The sequence below is a fragment of the Pinus tabuliformis genome, chromosome 3_2 (assembly GCF_031772625.1).
Source record: "Pinus tabuliformis cultivar Carrire ecotype Pingquan chromosome 3_2, CPIR1, whole genome shotgun sequence".
Taxonomy (NCBI): Eukaryota; Viridiplantae; Streptophyta; class Pinopsida; order Pinales; family Pinaceae; genus Pinus; species Pinus tabuliformis.
The window spans coordinates 189,169,551-189,187,259 of NC_142302.1; the positions used below are offsets into that span (position 1 = coordinate 189,169,551).

At 39.0% G+C, this 17,709-nt stretch overlaps 1 pseudogene across 1 annotated transcript in view; it reads right to left on the bottom strand.

The window, feature by feature from the left end:
- LOC149180408 (ATP-dependent DNA helicase Q-like 4A) overlaps window positions 1-17,709 on the bottom strand; it is a 280,436-nt pseudogene that overhangs the window by 197,293 nt on the left and 65,434 nt on the right. Inside the window, exons 7-9 of the transcript XR_016256925.1 lie at window positions 17,520-17,650; window positions 16,947-17,390; window positions 16,712-16,843 (exon numbers count right to left, since the gene is read on the bottom strand). The product of XR_016256925.1 is annotated as an ATP-dependent DNA helicase Q-like 4A (transcript). The remainder of the gene's footprint in view (window positions 1-16,711; window positions 16,844-16,946; window positions 17,391-17,519; window positions 17,651-17,709) is intronic.

A 17,709-nucleotide genomic window follows, 5' to 3' on the forward strand; every position in this document is an offset into this window, starting at 1 on the left:
CGATGAGGATTTGATCGTGTCCCGTTAGGCCACGTCGTGTCCCGAAAATCGGATTCGAACTAAGTCGAATCGAATCTGATTCATAAGATTCGGACACTTGGGCAAAAATCAACGAATCCGGTTTCATAGGTAATGGTTGATTGAAGGAACCAGTGGTTTGTTCTACCCATATTAAACACAGTTTGAATACCAAGTAAAGATTTCAATCGTATCTCATTGCTGGCCGAGTCTCCCTTCTTCCTGGGCTGTGTATTGTTTGAAGAGTGAAACATATGGACTGTAGGAGATAAAGTATTGCTACAGGCAGGTTGTGTCATGTGTTTGGGGTGTGAAACCAACTCCCAAGAGGCCACAGTCCATTACTAGGCATAATGACAAATCCTGGAGTTCCTTCTGAGGGGCAGGAAGTCATCATTCCACCTTCTGTTACTGATGTAGCTGCATTGAAGGGACTACATGCTATCTCAGAGGCTGAATGAGTGTGGCTTGATGATGATAGAAGGACAGTGGTGAAGAGGGAACCTATGCTTCCATTTCCTACGCAGCCTACATCATAAGCAAATGCTGAGGTGCCATTCTGCGGACTGATATTGCATATGTACTGATTTGCGTCGGCTGTCATTTAATTATCAGGTTCTATCTTCCAATCTGCTTGCTGTACAATTAAGTTTTTGAATGAGAAATGTCCATTCTGTAGGAATTGTCACTTGATGGCTATTGCATTTAATTTCTGAAGTTGCTATTGAAAAATACAGGTTTTGTTGGAAACTGAAAGTGCGCATGGAAGCCTTAAAAGGAATCTACAGTGAATAAACTTATGAGAATCACCCACAGTGGAGAACATTGTGGCAAAAATCATTTGCATATCAGCTGTACACAAAATTTTGGGTGCTAATTATATCAGTTTGAATTCATTAGGAGCTTCATTTGGGTTTTTTTTACTTCACAGTGTTTTTATTGTCGTGAAAATTAGAAGAAAGCACCTACAGCAGTTAATAGCCCAACTGTTTGACGAAAGTAATCACTGAAGGAAAACTACAAATCCCAAAACTTTAAAGCCAGAGTTCGAAAATTTCCAGGAAGGTATTTTACAGTAACACTATCAAATATTCCTTATGAAAGGAATCACTCCACCCACGCTTGCTACAAAATTGTAGATCCAACATACAACGATACCTATGTATTTATACTTTTTCATGAGTATTCCTCGGGTCTGTGCCAACTATTCCATTTTATTATATTATTTCCTACTAACGACCTAGTGAACCTATTAATTACTCAACTACCAAATGGGTCTATTCCATGATTATGGCCACAATACATTCATTATCTCGTTGGGTACCCACATAGGTACCCCATATTATCCTCCCTACGCACCTCACATCGATAACCCTATCACATGTTTCATCACCAAAGCATGGGAAAAAGTCATATAATATGAGCTACTAAGCAATGTACCTTGCTATTACCAAGCACGATTGTCAATCCATCCTAGTGAAAAGTGAACAAGGGGTCCATCTTTGACCTTCCCTCCACAATCTTGATCATTGTTTCTCTTTGGGTTCCATGTTTGTGATGTGCTATACTAAGACCTCTATGAATTGCTTATGTTCCTCTATATCGCTCCATACGAGTTGACTTTCCCGTTCCATGTTGATCCATAATACATTGTTTGTTTCATCTTATCTAGTGGACGAATACCCATTCCCTAGATCCTTTTTCTCTATACATCTCCCTCCCATTGCAACCACACACACTTGGATTCGAGGGTTTTTCCAGGTCTTGGCAAATAGACTTCATGTTTTAATGTTACTCATTATTCTTTATATAGGAAATATATTAGTTCTCCTGCTTCGTATTGAGATCATTGTACTCAACAATCTCATTGACCTTTTCTTATGGCCATTTGTTGGACATTAAAATAATTATCCGATTTAATTGGCCATTAGACAACAATAAAAAAATGCCACAACAACTCTACAACTACTAGCAATTGTCTAACCAAAGTTTGAGCACTCTATCAAAAAATAAATTATTTGCAAACTACGTAGCCATCACCACAAAAACCATAATACAGTATATTTTAAACCAATTATAACTTCAATTCCTAACCTTTCATTTGGACAGTTGTTTTGTTTTGAAATTACCTTAACTAAGATCTACAACTGATTTGTTAAATTTTACAACAACAAAAAAGTAGAAATCTGTCAAAATGCTACCATTGTTTTTGTCCTTAAAAACACCTCAAAATAAATAAATAAAACCTCAATGAAGAAAATCCACTTTTATGCTTGTTACCCACCCCCTGTACGTAGTGTATATAGAAGAAAAAATTTCTCCTAGATGGTACTCAGTCGACAGCCAACGACCCCTTGCAGCCACCAGATAGCTCGATGTACCATTATCTCCGCAACCTGAGCCATCCATGTGGTTCCTCGCCCATCTGTTATGATTGTATGTTTGAAGGTCGGCCTCCCGACCCTGAAGGTATGGCTTTTCATTGGTATAGTTGAGTAATTTTCCTTACTTGTCATGGGCACTTTTGGGCATGGATTGGTGGGGGGATTCGGCGGAAAGAGTGGGCTAGGTCTGTACTCTAGTCTCCACTGCCTGATTTCGTGGTTATCCTTGTATTCTAGTCGGATCTCCTTTACTAGCCATTAGCTTTAGAGTTGGCACTACATGGAAATCTTGATTTTGGTTGCATGGTCCTGCATCCCGACACCATATACATCACTCGCTTCTGCTCATTTTAGCCCCATTCATCTCCTTTCCCATCCTAGTTCACGTGTGTCCACTGGGTCAACATAGGGTTAGCCTCCCCCTCCCCTTGCCATCAACATGGGTTGAGCCTGGAATAATTCCCCAAAGGTTGATGCAACTAAAAAGAAAATAAAAAGCATAATTTGGCCACTCTCAACAAGAAATGTACCGCACAATGCAATAGATGGTCGGGACCTACAAATTTAGCATGTGGGCACAAGCCAAACATGAGCTCTACCCGTTATTTATAACCATCACCCTGGTTCCTATGGACCCTAGATGAGCCTCCTCGACAGTAAAGAACCCATGAGAGTCCCAAACCCCTGGTGGGTAATGAACTGCCCTGCCTCAAAAAGGGTTATCCACTGTTATATCCTACACTTCATGGTTTCACACCTTCGAGCCCCAAGCAATTTTAAAGAAAAATCAACAAACGCAAAAGCCATATAAAGAAGGGTGGAAAAACAAAGGTCGGGGTAACACATGTACCACGATTTACTCCCTTCTACACTCATATACCCAAGTGTGGTCTTCCCTTATTATAGTTACCCTTGTACCATGGCATGTAGCTTGGAGCATTCCCTTGATTCCCACTCCGTTCCATCACTACATCACTTGCCACCTACCACCTAATGGATGTACCGTGGACGTGTCACCCCCTTTAAAACTTGAAACCACCTAATTGGGTCATTGATTAACCCCCTTATTGAACTTGGAAACACTTGTACATGCCAAACCCCACTATGGAAAGGCATGCCACCATGAAGTGCCCCACTGATTTCATTACTTGTAAGCTCTTTTACTTCATTATTCTAATGATTCATTGTATTAGATGGCAAGGGGGCACATTGGATCTTATGAAGGATTGCAAGTGGGTTTCCATTTTGGGCTTAGTCTCCCTGTACAAGGTCCAAGCCCTCCAAAGGGCCACATGCGTAGACTTATAGGGTGAGCGTTTAGAGCCACGAGCCTTTATATCATGGATCCCCAACACTGCTCATTGATTACTTGTATTCCACTGTTTGGATGAGGATAATGCACCTAGTTCACCATGCCCAGTTGGCTCCACACTTGCTCCATACACTTGACAGATGTTACAAGGTCTCGATGAGGATGTGTCTCAATACATGACACAAAGGGAGGGTTTATGTCATCATCTTGGCCCATCCAACTATCTGGTGGTTGCTTGGAAAACAAGAGGTCAACCCCTTGTCCATTATGTTTGGAGTCCATTCTCACATCATGGTACACTTTGGATTTCATTAGGCCTGTTACCCACCATTTTGTGGGTGCAATCTCTAGGAGAAAAAAAAAAACTCCAAGATGGTCCTCACCTAGTAGCCAGCAGCCACTAGCTAGCTCATTGTGCTATTTCTCTGCGATCCCTCGCCCATCTACCATGGTCATATATTTGAAGGTGAGCCTCCTAAACCTGAAGGTATGCCTTGTCATTTGGTAATTGAGTATGTAGTTTTCTTATCAAGGACAATTATGGGCATGGACTAATGGGGGGATTCGACGGAAAGAATAGGTTAGGTCTATGCTCTTGTACCCTAGACACATTTTGGATATTAACCTTGCATTCTAGTCCCGTGGGATCTCTTTTATTAACTATTTGGATTTAGGGATGGTATTTCACGGGAAACCCTAATTTTGGTTGTGTGGTCTCGCTCCCTTATCCGCTTATATTACCCCATTTCCACACATTATTACCCCATTCATCATTTCTCCCACTTGGGTCCACATTCCTCCACTAAGTCCACATAGGGTTACCTTGCCTCTTCCCCTTGCCCACACCTTGGGTCAGGCTTGGAATGATGTCTGGAGGTTGATGCAACTAAAAAGAGACAAAAGCATATTTGGCCACATTCAACAGAAAAATGTACCACAAAATGCAAAGATGGTCAAGACAAACACATTTAGCAGGTGGACAAAAGCCAGTACATGAGCTTTACCCCATCATCATGGCCATCACCCTAGTTCCTACAGGTTCTATGAGCCTCTTTCATCATATGGGGGCCCATGATTGTTCCAACCCCTGGTGGGTAATGAACCACCCTACCTTAAAAGGGGGTATTCACTACTATATCTTATGCATCATGCTCTTACCCCTTAAGCCTCGAGCAGTTAAACAAAGAAAATCGTAAAAAGGCAAAAGGCATATAAAGAAGGGTGGAAAAATCACGGTCGTGGCACCTCATGTACCACGATTGCTCCCTCCTATACATTGTAAGCCCAAGTTTAGCCTTCCTTTTATTAGCTACCCTTGTACCCCAACATGTGGCCCAGGGTTGCCCCTTCTCATCCCCTACTTCATTCACCTATGTCACATGCCACCACTTTTTGAAGGATGTACCTTGAACATATTAACCCCTTTAGAAGTAGAAATCACTTAATAGGATACTTGCTTAACCCCATTTGGAGTGAGGAGACATTAGCACATCCTAAAGCCCATTATGGAAGGGCAAGCCATTATGAAGTCCCCACATATGGTCCATGGTAAGTAAACTCATTTACTCGATTTCTGTAATAACTTGTTGTACTTGAAGGCTAGGGAATGCATTGGATCTTATGCAGGATTGCAAATGGGGTCTCCATCTTGGGTTTGGTCTCCCTATACAGAGTCCTAATCATCCAGAAGGCTACATTAGCACATGTAGGGTGTGTTGAGAGCCATGGGCCTCCACAACAGTATGCAGCACTCCATGGATCCCCAAAGATGGTCATAGATCCTCGAGATACTCCCACTGGACAAGGAATATGCACCTGATTCACCTTGCCCCACCGGCCCAACAAATGTACCATCCACTTGGCAGTTGACCCAAGACTTATAGGATGATGTGGCATCCCCTACACCATCATCAGAGCCCTTACAAATGATCTATGGGCATCTTTGACCCATTTGGAGACCCATGAAGTTATTATTGTGCCCCACACCCATTAGGAGCACCACCGGTTTATTGTTTGGAGAACAAGGGGCCAACCCCTTGTCCATCACTTTTGAGGGTCCTACTCTTCATAATGGCACCCGTGGACCACATTAAACCTCTTAGAGGCCTCTGACTTGTATTATTCATCATTTGACCTCTTAAGAGGCACATTCTTTCATTCGTGAGCTAGCTTGGTGGGTTTGTCACCAAAAGTTAGAACACATTATTTTATTTTTGGGGCTTACATCGGCCAAGGATACTAATTCGAACTCCTCCTTACTGTATAAATACAAATGAGATGAGTTCATTTGCTCATCATCACTTTGGATTGGATTTCTTCTCTCTTGAGAATTTTGCACTTTTTCTTGGAGGATGAATTAGAGCTTTATGGATGAATTATGATGTGTGGATTTGGTTTATCTTATCTTGGAGCTTCTCTATTGTGAAAATGTGGATGGTTGGATATGTTCTATTACATTTAAGTACATGCTTTTAATGCTACTATTGTTTTACCTTGTCATATGCATTGGATTGGGATTTTCGCTATATTTAGAGATAATTATTGGATGCGTTTATTGCTTAAATTGTGCAATTCTATCTCTATATAGCATCTCTCAATGTATGGGCCATGTAATTTGAATGAAATCTCCTAGGGATAATTCTAACAACAAATTCATCTTGATAAGCCGTCACCTTTTCCACATTGAAGTATAAAAGCTACAAGATTGCTTCTCTTTGATCTAGAAAGCTAGTGAAATAGTCTTGAGGCCTCCTTGACAAAGAACCAAAAGTCCTCATTCATATTTATCATAGACTCCATTCTCCCGAGACATAGGTACTGACCTACCAAGAGGTGGTCACCTAAAATCAATTCCTTTTCACCTTTTCCTAGGTCTAGCCAAGTTGGGTCACCTAAGGCATCATTTTCCCAACAAAATAACCCTCCAAAAAGTTTGATCTCCTAGCCTCTGTTGCATTGGTGTTTTCTCAAGGCCTCCTCCAGTTTTGAAGCCATTCCAACAGTGGAGTTGTGAGAAAAGCTAAGCCCTAACTCCGAGATCAAACTTTCCCTAATATCCCCAAAGCTAGCGCCTCATAGGATCAATTCAACACCTTTAAATGAAAATTCTTTCTTTGATCCTTTCCCCTTCCTTGTCTGGGTTAAGAAAATCATTGGCTACTAAACTCTTGCCTCCTAACCTAAGTTGGGTCTGCTTGGTCTCATGTGGTCTCGTTCCTTTGAAAAGACAATTCTTCAAGAACCATCCAAGATACCAATTTCAACAAGGATTTTAGTGATTGGGAAACCCTTTCACAAGTCATATTCCCTAAACCTCACCCTCAAATCCCCCAATTTTGAAGCAATTCCGACAGTAGGATCCCAACATATAGCAAGCCCTAGCTCAAGGACCACTTCTTGCCCTAGGTTTCCCTTGGCTAGTATCCTCATTTAGATCATTGCATTCAATTCTCAAAAGAAAATTTGTTCTTTGATCCTCTTCTCTTCCATAATTAGGTCAAGCCCCCTCCCCCCTTGGTTGATCAACTCCATGTCCTTGACCTAATTCTGCATCCACTTGGCCCTTTGTGGTCCCACAACTTTACAACTCTAATTTCACAAAGATGACCTAAAGGCCAATTCTCCACAAGGATTTTTGGATCTAGGAAACCTCTTGACAAGATATATTTCCAAACCCTAGTCTCAAGAATCCTCCTAGCCTTTCCTAGAGAGCCTATCACCTTGCTTAACAAGCAAGAAAACCATATTATTGAGTCTCTCCTGTGAATGGGCCTTGGGAATCACCCCTCATCCTTTCAATGATCTATTCAGCCCCGTGATTCCTCATACTGGGTCTCCTCCCAGCAGTGAAAGTTCTTAAAGAGCAGGGGGCCTTAACCGAGGTGACAGTGGGCTATCGCTCCATTCTTGCCACTCAACCTAGTCGTTGCTCCATAGGACCTTTGTTAGTTTGAGTGGTAACTAAGCCCAAGAAAGAGCTTTTATTCCACTTGCAGTAAACCTTTTGAGATCATAGAGAAAAAATAACCCTTAAACTTTATAATAAACCTTTAAACATCAAAAACACCAAAACATATACACTTTAAACACAAGAATATAAATAACCCTTAAGCTAGGGTAACACCATCAATACTCCTTATGGAATAAATCACTTTGCAAGCCATATTTGCTACAAAACAACACATCCAACAACCAACATAGAATGATACTCATGTATTTATACTTCCTCCTAAGTATTCCTCGGGATCTATGAGAAATACCCCTTCTTATTATAGCATTCCCTTCTAACTCATGAGTGGGTCTATTTATAATTATTACCCTATCAACTACTAAGTGAGCTTACTCCATGGTTTAGCCATATTATATTCATTATACCCTTGTGTACCTCCATAGGATACCCATAATATCCTCCCTAGGTACATTACATACCCTTTAATGGCACTTTGCTATTTAGTGCAAATTGCTTCTTTTTGCAAGGTTTTCCTACATAGTAATAAAGCTTTTCAACTAATGTTCTTACAATTAGTCATTATTTCTGGAAATAAATTGTCTAGGTGGTTCTGAAATATTTGACGCTTTGAGTGGGGCACTACACCCATCATCAAGGACATCTAAAGCCAAAGAGCTTGTTCTTTGAGATATCTTTGTTATTTCAATTTGTTCGTATTTTTTATCACCTTCCACCCTAGAAGTATTCGGTTGATGCTTTGAATCACCTCCTATCCACAAGCTAAGAGTTTAATAAGGTTAAGATATGGTGCTTATAGACAATACAGAGTAGAATTTGCTTTTGTTTTCGCAAGGTTCTCCTACACAACAATAGAACTTATCAATGTATGTTTTTACAATTAGCCATAATTTTTGGAAATAAATTGTGTGGGCGGTTTTGAAATGTCTGATTTTTCAAGTGGATAGTCCACCCATCATCAAGGACAACTAAAGTCAAAGAACTTGTTCTTTGAGACATATTCACTACTTCAATTTGTTCGTATTTTTTATCACCTTCCACCTTACAAGTACTATGTAGATGCTCTTAATCACCTCCTATCCAAAAAATAAGAGTTTAATAAGGTCAAGAGAGGGTAATTATAGACAATATATACATGTCACTTAAATTGCCACTCACAAGGACCTTGGTCCTCAGAAGGATTTTTATTTCAGCATTTCATTTAAAGAATGGATAGCCTTATTACTAGCCTGAGTACACGCTAAAGCACAACATGCATAGCCTTGAGATTACTTTGGTCCAATTCAAAGTTGGTTCAAATCAACTTCAAATTGATCAAGATAATCACATTCTAACATCGAAAAGGTTCATGTCAAGCTTAACATCTACAAAAAAACAACTAGGATCAGCACCTCATCTTCTATCACCTTGTCTACAATGAGAGGAAGTGGAAGTCTTATAATCTTTGCTAAGAGTTTGGAAGATTCCTCCCTACTTTCTTGGCATACCTAGACAAAAGGTATCTAGTTCTTCTCATGAGGGAAATATTGGGATTCAAGAGACAAAGTTTACAAGTTCCACCCAAGACAAACACGGTTAGGTTGATCACTTGCTTCTTCCCCAACAATCTCAACAGTAAATGACCATAAGTAACACACACAACACCACGAGACAACTTTCAAAGTAGTAAGGCCTCCTACATCTTCTATAACTATAGCTAGCAAAAGTGTCCACAGATTCCCAAGAGGTATTTGGCAAATGGCTAGAGTGAGTGCCTTTAGCATCAGGCAAGTGTATTACCATTCATTTGGCATGTGGAAATGGTAATTTCCCAAGGTTTCACCATACGTCACAAGTGTTGACCAGGTTCCAAGTGATGAATTCAATAATTTGTAACCTAGGACAAGTCTTGACCCCAGAAGGCCAAAAAGGTATTTGGCCAGTAGGATCCCAAAAGGCCTTTGGACAATGGGTGACTAGATCCATTTTCAAAAGAGAATTGACTAGTAGGCAACCAGATCCCTTTGTGTGATGTTGATGCAAGATGCTTTCCACATGGATCTAGAATAGAACATGAAGTGGATTGATACATCAACATAGCTAGCTCATTTAACCTTTTCTTGAAATGAAAAAAAAAAAATTCAATAAGAGATCATCTAAATAAGTCAAAGAAAATACCTCCCTAGCTAAGAGGGAGTGTTGAACAGAAATATAAATTTGATGTCAAGTTGGCTCCAATTTAAAATTCAAATTTTGCCTCCAAGATCAAGCTGGCCAACCCTAAAGAAAAACCTTTTTCAGGGTCATTCATCCACTATATATTGTCGTTCGTTCTGCTCCATTGGCATCAATCCGGATCACAAAAACATCAAATCTTTTGTTCACCCATGTGAAGGAAAGAGAAGAGAAGTAGATTGAAAGTTGACCAAGTTTGTCTTGTGTGGACCAAGCATCTTTTATTTATGTTTTTTCACACGTGGATCACAAACTAAACTTTTCAAAGTTTTGCTGGGCAACAAACCGAAATTCTGTGGGAGGTATAAGCAGCCAAAATTCAGCCTATTTGGCTTGAGCTGACCAACTATTACAAGAGGCCAAAAATATTTGTGTTTGACCCAAGTTTGACCTGGGGTTGTTTACTAGCCAGTTTGACTTATTTGACTGGAAAAATCAAATTGTATCTCTTGCTGAATTGGACAATTTCTCTAAGAAAAGGTTCTTGAGTTTCTCCCTACTTATGGTTTTCCCAGGGTAAAATTTTACGTCTCTTGTGATTGGTTGTCTCTTCATGATCCCACTGTCATTATTATTTTATTGCTGATATTTTCTATGCATACTTGCTTAATGATGAATGTGACACAAGAAGGATTAATTAAGAAATTATTGGAAGTAATTATGAGATTAGAAAGTCTTGAAAAAATCAACAAAGAGATCCCAAGTTAAAGCACCCAATTTCTACATGTATGAGACACTAACAATGAAGTGCTCAAGATAGAAAGACATGTCTAGGATTAGACTCTTTAGATGTGAGGTCCGAGTGATCTAAATGTACAATTAGTCGATGTCCTTTGAGATGGTGAATTCATATCATGTCTAGTCGATAAGAGATGGTATGTTGTGTCTAGAGAGTATCTAAATGGGGGAAAGTGCTCTAGGGAGATGGTCATCAAATGGGGAAACTAGGAAGCCTCTAAAAACCAACCTCATGCACAACCAAAGTGGCAATCTAAGGCAAAGGCCTCAGAGGAGAAAAATGCAAGTAATGGATACCTCTATCTCTTGGAGACAAAGTCGCCATAGGCCATGACTCTATGTAAGAAAGAAGCCAAATGAAAGATAATCTCTAAACAAAAAGGCAAAGTTTGAACTCCCCCTGAATAATAAGCTAAGGAAGTCTTGTGGTTGCAAGATGGGCAAGACAATATTTAGCATGTGGGTAAAAGCCTAGCATGAACTCTACCCCCCTCATTGGCCATCACCCAGTTCCTCAAGCATTTAATGCTTCATCTTAATGGAAGGAACTCTTGAATGCTCCAACCCCGACAAGGGAGAAACTACTACATCTTAAAAGGTTATTGGAAAAACATCAAGCAAGCTATGCACCAAAAAAAGACAAATCATAAAAGTAGAAGATACACTAGAGGGTTGGAAAAAGCAAGCAAAGGAAAGGGGTAACAAATGTCCTCATGACTGCTCCCTCCTTACATCATTATACTAAGGATGTTGGACCCCCATTAGATGGTCTTGTGGCTTTCTCACCTTCCTTTAAGTTTCTCCCACTCCATGACCACATTATCACACGCACCTATGGATTGATCGGCTGACCTAGGACATGTCACACCCCTTGGGGCTAGACACCTAATAGTTGTAATGACTCACCTACAATTACAAACAGAATGTGAATATTAGCATACATATGGGACAACCATATGATAGCTACATATGCATGAACCGCATGTAATCCACTAATATACCCACTAGTTAATATTAAAAAATTTGATTATCAAAACAAGTTCCTAAATTCACCAAGATATAATAAATATACCAATTGGGGCATTTATATGTGTACTGCCTTTATATATATATATATATATATATATATATATAAATTATCCAGTCTAAAAATGTATGAAATGGGGTCCCTGGAGGATGAAAGGAGATTGTAGGCCGGCGCCTACGTACTAGTACATCAGCTAGTACAAGAGCAAAGGGGGAGGTAGCTCCTTTCCAGTAGCAGCTAGAGAATGAGTGAAGATTGGAGCATTCAGTAGGCAGGCACCTACGTACTAGTAAATGGATCAGCTAGTACAAGAGCTAAGGGGGTTGTAGCTCCCATCCAGGAGAGTCTGGAAAACGAAAGAGGGTTGTAGCCCTCTGCAGGTAGAAGCCAGCGTACTGGTATAAGACTGCACCAGTATAGAACTATTGTAAAATGAAGTTTCTTATTAAAAGAAGATAGAGACGACTTGCAACAGGGGGTTTTCACCTACATTGGGTTTCCACATTATATCATGGTGTTCATGTGTGCTTCTTGTGTGTGATGATCTATTCTATTTTACTGCATCTGCTTACTTTACATATGGTTAATGAAGTTCTGATGCACTAACTAAAGATCAACATATAATGGATTAACCGAATCATAGTATTCTGGATATACGCTAGTTGCATTAGACACAGTTGTGTATACACGCGGGTTCCCTTAATTGAAGTAGCGTATATGTATCTAAGTATGGAAATGTAAAAGTTTTATTGATTTGATAACACTGATTCACCCCCCCACCCCTCAGTATTATTTCCAACACCATTAATCTCCAAGATCTTCTAGAAGGGAAATTAGGATTATGGATTCGGACTTAATAAAGATTATAAAAAAATCTAGCAAAGAGGTGAAGACACAAGATACTAGACACAAGAACCAAAGAGAGCGAGTCACAACAAGAAAGAGTGATTTTTTCTAGTGCAAGTGGCTCAGTAGACTAAAGCACAGAGAAGCACAATAGAATTGGAGGGTGAATCTAGAGGCCGAATTGTGGAGATTTCAAGGACAAGTTGTTGAGGAGAGGGAGGTCGATTTTATTGGAGGGGTCAATTTGTTGGACGCCAAGTTTCCTAAGGTGCAATAGCAACTCATGGAAAGGTGCAGGGTCGATTTTCAACGAATTGATTGGGCCGAATTTCTCGAGGCAAATTTTTAGGGGGTCAAAATCCTTGGGCCTATGTTACTTGGGAGCGGGGAGCGGGAGCGAAAACAGGAGCGGGAGCGACCATTTTCAAAAGCTCCCGGTTTGGGAGCGAATCCCGGAGCGATTTTTAAAAAATATATAAATTTTGTTTTTTATTTTTTAATTTTTGATACATATATGTCAACAAAAACATGTAGAATGATGAATTAGATACAAAAAACATATTAAAAAAAAAAAACATAGATTGAACCATATAACAACAATCATCTAAAAGTTATAATCTTCATCAACCACGCCCGCAAGTTAGTAACATAGTAACATACAACATATTGAGTCTCATGATTCATCAATCTTAAAGTTTCAAGCTTTCAAAATTCAATATATAACATTTATCACCATTGATCATCAAAGTTGTACTTGTAAACTAAGTGTAACCATTACAACAAATAATATCTAACATGAAATGAAATGTTATAAAATGAAATGAAATGAAACAACTTTCAACTTTCATGAAGCATCATATTCATAATTCATTACTAATGAGTTATAATTGCCAACTTCAAACTTAAATTGTCATATATTGTTTAAATAAATATCATAATAAATATGAAAGAGTCAATAGTTATAAAAGATACTAGAAACTAGAAAAGAGAAGTAAATCTATTATCTATTTCTTATGCTTGGGCCTCTTGCCACCACGAGAAATGTCTAATTTTTTAGTCTTGTTGCAAAATCAGGATCTTTGTCATTAATATCACCCTCCAAGCATTAATATCCAAAGGTATCTTTGTCATTACCTTTGTATCTGTATAGGGATCTTTGTCATTAATATCACCCTCTAAGCATTAACATAAGATAAAAAAACCATAGCATGTCAAGTCAAGATTTTGTTTGAGTGATGCGTACATTTTTAGGAGGGTCATGATAGAGGAGTTCGACAACCAATGTCACTAACATCAAGGTACATAGAGGGATGGGTGCTCTTGATTAGATACGAGTTCCATACCCTAATACATGAAAAAATTCAATGGAAACATTGCAATCCCCCAATCTTGAAATCCTGAAAAACTGATAAGTCTGCTGGATTTTGAATGAAATCTAAAATTCCACTTTCTCCATATGAAATCCAATGAGGACGAAACCACTCTCAAACATCCTGAGTCATTTCATGGTAATGTTAAAAATTTAAGTAAAAGGATGATGAAAATGAAGATTAAGGAGAATGTCACTTTTACTTTAAGAATTTAACATTACCATGAGCATATCAATACTAGGGCCTAGACTTGATCATTAAGCTGCCCCACTCAAAAACTATTTGTTTCTTTCAAAAAAATTGCATTTCGAACATTACTACAAAAAAAAATGCAAAAAAGGCAAAACGCTCCAGAAAAGGCAGGGAGCGAAAAAAATTTTAGGGAGTGCACTCCCGAGTCGCTCCCGCCCGAAGCACGGATTGGGAGCGGGAGCGAGGGGGGAGGGGGGGCGCTCCCCCGCAACATAGCCTTGGGCCAAATTCATCCTGTGAGGGTCAAGTGATAGGTTCCAATTATTATATTTTTCCTTGTATCTTTGTGGGTCGAAAACCCAAATTTTCAAGATTGATAAATGACGGAGAATTGTGGGTGAATTATTTTTGCAGTGCGTGATTGATCTCTCTGATTTAAATTTCATTAAATATATATTTCTAGATGTTAAAATTTTAATTTAAGGGCAAGATTGTTCTTTGTTGAATATAATTGCATTTTTTAACTTTTCAACAATTTTCACAATACATTCACCCCATTAACAACATTAGAAATTATATGGAGAGAAAATTAATATCAACAATGCAGCGGACCAATAAGGAACATCAGAAGAAAAGCATACACAAGAGAGACACCGGGATTTAGGTCAAAGACCATGGCAACCCCACAAGGGGGAAACCCAAAAATCAATTATTCTTCTTTAGATATTCATCAAATGTTCAGCTAGGATACAATGTACAATTATAATGACATAAGTCTTCCATCATCGAACACATTAGGCCACCTAGAGCCAATATAGGATCATACTAGATCCTCGTAAGATTGTAGCAGACATAGCTCTCAAGGAAGCATTCACAAGCCCTCCTTTTAGCGATGAATAGATGAAAGCATAAGGGCTTCCTTCATGTCCCTGTCACAAGTATTATTGTTAACACTGTCATAAAGACACTATCATACAACACAGTCATACTTTCATACATCTTTGTCAGATACTTCACTAAAATATACATCATTGTCATATATATCACTATCAAGAATCAATGCCATATATCACTGTCAAGAGTCAATGCCATATATCACTTTCCAAACACAGAAAATGCCCTCTGAAACTCCATTAACTTAGGTACCCAAATCTGCCCTAACACAATCAGAAACTGACTAATCTAGGGCAAGATCCATAGCCCATTACTTCATCATTTAGCCAATTCATATTGGATAGAACTAGGGCTCTATAGTTCAATCACAACAATCCATACATACTGATCTCAGGCTAGCTCAAGCACTGTTCGAAACCAAACATACTACTTCAACAATCATACATACCTCTTCAACTTGATAGCGCGGACCTGTGTACATACCTTCCAAAGGATTTTCAATGCTCTTTTAGGGCATCTAAACAGTCATGGATCTGCCCTTATTATACCCACAATAGACCTCACAAAATATCAACAAAACTCTTGAAAAGATCCTTAAACCCTGCGCTATTAACCAAGGAACTTCGGCTTGTAGTTACAGTTCGTCCTTGGGTCACATAACCACCATCTAGCATCCAAACAGGGGCTCAACCCTATTTCATACTGCAGCCTTATACAGAGATCACAAATAAGCCCAGAACTACTCCATAAAAATTCGGCCAACACATCAACAACTTACGTCCAGACAAGAGGTCTAATTAGGCCTCCTTTAGCTCTCAGTCTCCTTAGAAATTCCAGCGCATGCCTAGAGATCTCACGGCCTCTCTTAGCGGACCAACTGACGCAGATTAAAGCCCCCTTCCAGGGCACAGCCATTTCAACAGAACCATATACTTGCTGCCAAGAAGACAAGGAGATATGCACCAAAAACAAAGCTCAGAAATCACCGCATGAACTCGACAGCCAACTCCTTGAACCTGTCCAGACCAAAACACAAGAGAAGAACAATACTTGACTACTCCTCCAAATCGGCTAGGGCATCTACGGCTACCTCAGAGATCTTCTTTATTGATGAGTTGCACTTGATGGTGTGTTCATCAAATGGCAAGCCTCTCTTATTTATATAGTCTTGGGGTGCAACGATTGGCCCATTATAGGGCACTCCTCAAGCCAAGCTGACTTGAACTTTTCACCATTTAGCCCACTACAAATTAATAAAAAATCTTTTAAATATATTTACCAAATTGCTTGCCCAAATAAATGAGAGGAGTGCCAGATATATCAATAATAATATTTCTTTATTCAATTTTGAATTCTCTCTTGGGGCAAGATGGTTTCTCCTTGTGGTAATTAGATTTTCCTTGGGGCAATTCATCCCAAAGCTGCCCCAAATTTCAACATAAAATACCAGTGATTTTAATTTTCAGTAATTTAGAAGTTATTTTGCTAAATAAATAAATTGTTGGGAAAAAAAATAATTGATGTGAAAATATAAATCTGGGCTCGTAATTGGAAATTTACCAGAAATATATACAATAAACTCAGTGTTGCCAAGTTATTCTAATTTACTATATTTCAATGTGTATCCTTTCACAATGTCAAGTTTTATGTTTTCTATCAAGAAAGAAAGAAATGGCCATTACTATCACTTTGTTATTCCAACTAAAGCATCATAACTGGGAAGAAAAAGTATTGTTAAAGTCACATTACCTGATAAGTGAGGCTCTTGCCACCACCAGTGGGCATCAAAACAAAAACATCATGGCCATTCATGGTTGCATTGATTACTTCTCTTTGATTTGGGCGAAATGAATGATTACCAAAAACTTTTCTATTGTTGACCTGAGCCAAGTTATAAGCTTTTATAATGTTAGCAAATATGTTCTTACCTAGTAAGCTCTCACATCAAATGAAAAATTAGCAAATGATTGGTAATCAAGTATACCTCTAGTTCTCGGGTCCACGGAAAGTCTCGACTACTCCACCTCTTATCACTAGATCCTTCTGTGTAATTCACTTCAGTGAACCTGGGTACAAATGGTTCCCTCTCTGTCTGATGTACACGGTTGCTTTGATTGTCAAGAAAATCATGTGAAGTATATGGAAGAGGGGTCCTAAAGCACCCTGTGCTTTCTCCAAAATTTTGATTACAGTTATTCAAATTGGATTCAAACCTTTGTCCACCAAAGTTTGGAACATTGGCATTTTGACATGCATATTCCCAGTGCTCGTCCCTCCATCACCATTTGTCTGCCTCGTAAATGTGGTTGCAGAAAAGAAACTTGCAGGGGCCGCAGATGCCATAAAATGTGACCGGCGCCTCTCTTCATCTGAAAGCGGGTACTGAAGTTGCTGTTCTAGGTATTGAACTTTTTTATTCAGCTGTAACCTGACTATTCACAAAGGGATAAAGATAGCACTAAGTAGAACAAATACTACATGCTTCAAATAATATAACAAACAAAATACCTTGAAAACAAATAATAAATGAACCCTAAAGTTTACACTGTTCACAAACCGTTCTAGACGAAGCTTTTCAGATTGTTGAGGGCTTAGTTCAGCAGCATTATCAAGTAACTCATTTGATATTGAGATAAGTCCATCTTTCATCTCCCGTAAATGTACTGCTGCTTCTGCACAGAGAGTTATCTGCAGCTTGGACATCAAGATAAGTTTCATGTACTAACAAGAACAACCTGAAGTAACCA